The sequence below is a fragment of the Rhipicephalus microplus genome, chromosome 3 (assembly GCF_043290135.1).
Source record: "Rhipicephalus microplus isolate Deutch F79 chromosome 3, USDA_Rmic, whole genome shotgun sequence".
NCBI classification, from domain to species: domain Eukaryota; kingdom Metazoa; phylum Arthropoda; class Arachnida; order Ixodida; family Ixodidae; genus Rhipicephalus; species Rhipicephalus microplus.
Window position 1 is genome coordinate 62153535 of NC_134702.1, and position 2500 is coordinate 62156034.

The 2500-nt window shown below is 48.6% G+C and overlaps 7 non-coding genes across 7 annotated transcripts in view; all 7 read left to right on the forward strand.

The window, feature by feature from the left end:
* Positions 1 to 153: 153 nt before the first annotated feature.
* TRNAL-AAG (transfer RNA leucine (anticodon AAG)) lies at positions 154 to 235 on the forward strand. The gene has a single exon. It is a non-coding gene; the product is annotated as a tRNA-Leu (tRNA).
* Positions 236 to 622: 387 nt separating this feature from the next.
* TRNAL-AAG (transfer RNA leucine (anticodon AAG)) lies at positions 623 to 704 on the forward strand. Its single transcript has one exon. It is a non-coding gene; the product is annotated as a tRNA-Leu (tRNA).
* Positions 705 to 936: 232 nt separating this feature from the next.
* Positions 937 to 1018, forward strand: TRNAL-AAG (transfer RNA leucine (anticodon AAG)). The gene has a single exon. It is a non-coding gene; the product is annotated as a tRNA-Leu (tRNA).
* Positions 1019 to 1511: 493 nt separating this feature from the next.
* TRNAL-AAG (transfer RNA leucine (anticodon AAG)) lies at positions 1512 to 1593 on the forward strand. The gene has a single exon. It is a non-coding gene; the product is annotated as a tRNA-Leu (tRNA).
* Positions 1594 to 1823: 230 nt separating this feature from the next.
* Positions 1824 to 1905, forward strand: TRNAL-UAG (transfer RNA leucine (anticodon UAG)). The gene has a single exon. It is a non-coding gene; the product is annotated as a tRNA-Leu (tRNA).
* Positions 1906 to 2137: 232 nt separating this feature from the next.
* On the forward strand, positions 2138 to 2219 carry TRNAL-AAG (transfer RNA leucine (anticodon AAG)). Its single transcript has one exon. It is a non-coding gene; the product is annotated as a tRNA-Leu (tRNA).
* Positions 2220 to 2451: 232 nt separating this feature from the next.
* TRNAL-AAG (transfer RNA leucine (anticodon AAG)) overlaps positions 2452 to 2500 on the forward strand; it is an 82-nt gene continuing 33 nt past the window's right edge. The window contains exon 1 of the tRNA in view: positions 2452 to 2500. This exon is cut by the window's right edge and continues 33 nt beyond it. This is a non-coding gene — a tRNA (tRNA-Leu).

The window sequence follows — 2500 nt, forward strand, 5'->3', positions numbered from 1 at the left end:
GCATGTCCGGACGGTCTAAGGCGCTGGTTTAAGGCACCAGTCTCTTCGGGGGCGTGGGCTCAAATCCCAAAGCTGCCGAAACTTTTATTGCTTCTCTACCTGATCGTTTGTCCGGTTCATTGAACATTGCATTATAATACAGTACGAAGCATCGGTAGCGTGGCCTAGCGGTCTAAGGCGCTGGTTTAAGGCACCAGTCTCTTCGGGGGCGTGGGTTCGAATCCCACCGCTGCCAAAACTTTTATTGCTTCTCTACAAGGTCGTTCATCCAGTGTATTGAATATTGCATTATAAAAGAGTGCACCCCATCAGTAGCTTGGCTGAGCGGTCTAAGGCGCTAGTTTAAGGCACCAGTCTCTTCGGGGGCGTGGGTTCGAATCCCACCGCTGCCAAAACTCTTATTGCTTCTCTACAAGGTCGTTCATCCAATGTATAATATTGCATTACAAAATAGTGCCAGCTATCGGTAGCATGTCCGAACGGTCTAAGGCGCTGGTTTAAGGCACCAGTCTCTTCAGGGGCGTGGGCTCAAATCCCAACGATGCCGAAACTTTTATTGCTTCTCTACCTGATCGTTTGTCCAGTTCATTGAACATTGCATTATAATATATTACGAAGCATCGGTAGCGTGGCCGAGCGGTCTAAGGCGCAGGTTTAAGGCACCAGTCTCTTTGGGGGCGTGGGTTCGAATCCCACCGCGGCCAAAACTTTTATTGCTTCTCTACAAGGTCGTTCATCCAATGTATTGAATATTGCATTATAAAAGAGTGCACCCCATCAGTAGCATGTCCGAACGGTCTAAGGCGCTGGTTTAAGGCACCAGTCTCTTCGGTGGCGTGGGCTCAAATCCCAAGGCTGCCGAAACTTTTATTGCATCTCTACCTGATCGTTTGTCCAGTTCATTGAACATTGCATTGTAATATATTACGAAGCATCGGTAGCGTGGCCGAGCGGTGCAAGGCGCTGGTTTAAGGCACCAGTCTCTTCGGGGGCGTGGGTTCGAATCCCACCGCTGCCAAAACGTTTATTGCTTCTCTACAAGGTCGTTCATTCAATGTATTGAATATTGTTTTATAAAAGAGTGCACCCCTTCGGTAGCATGTCCGAACGGTGTAATTGATGGATTGATTGATATGTGGGGTTTAACGTCCCAAAACCACCATATGATTATGACAGACGCCGTAGTGGAGGGCTCCGGAAATTTCGACCACCTGGGGTTCTTTAACGTGCACCCAAATCTGAGCACACGGGCCTACAACATTTCCGCCTCCATCGGAAATGCAGCCGCCGCAGCCGGGATTCGAACCCGCGACCTGCAGGTCAGTAGCCGAGTACCTTAGCAACTAGACCACCGCGGCGGGGCGTCCGAACGGTCTAAGGCGCTGGTTTAAGACACCAGTCTCTTCGGCGGTGTGGGCTCAAATCCCAACTATGCGGAAACTTTTATTGCTTCTCTACCTGATCGTTTGTAAGTTCATTGAACGTTGCATTATAATATATTATAAAGCATCGGTAGTGTGGCCGAGCGGTCTAAGGCGCTGGTTTAAGGCACCAGTCTCTTCGGGGGCGTGGGTTCGAATCCCACCGCTGCCAAAACTTTTATTGCTTCTCTACAAGGTCGTTCATCCAATGTATTGAATATTGTATTATAAAAGAGTGCACCCCATAAGTAGCATGACCGAACGGTCTAAGGCGCTGGTTTAAGGAAAGTCTCTGCGGGGGCGTGGGCTCAAATCCCAACGATGCCGACACTTTTATTGCTTCTCTACCTGCTCGTTTGTCCAGTTCATTGAACATTGCATTATAACATATTACGAAGCATCGGTAGCGTGGCCGAGCGGTCTAAGGCGCTGGTTTTAGGCACCAGTCTCTTTGGGGTCGTGGGTTCTAATCCCACCGCTTCCGAAACTTTTATAGCTTCTCTACAAGGTCGTTCATCCAATGTATTGAATATTGCATTATAAAAGAGTGCACCCCATCAGTAGCATGTCCGAACGGTCTAAGGCGCTGGTTTAAGGCACCAGTCTCTTCGGGGGCGTAGGCTCAAATCCCAACGATGCCGAAACTTTTATTGCTTCTCTACCTGATCGTTTGTCCAGTTCATTGAACATTGCATTATAATATATTACGAAGCATCGGTAGCGTGGCCGAGCGGTCTAAGGCGCTGGTTTAAGGCACCAGTCTCTTCGGGGTCGTGGGTTCGAATCCCACCGCTGCCAAAACCTTTATTGCTTCTCTACAAGGTAGTTCATCCAATGTATTGAATATTGTATTATAAAAGAGTGCACCCCATCGGTAGCATGTCCGAACGGTCTAAGGCGCTGGTTTAAGGCACCATTCTCTTCGGCGGCGTGGGCTCAAATCCCAACGATGCCGAAACTTTTATTGCTTCTCTACCTGATCGTTTGTCCAGTTCATTGAACATTGCATTATAATATATTACGAAGCATTGGTAGCGTGGCCGAGTGGTCTAAGGCGCTGGTTTAAGGCACCAGTCTCT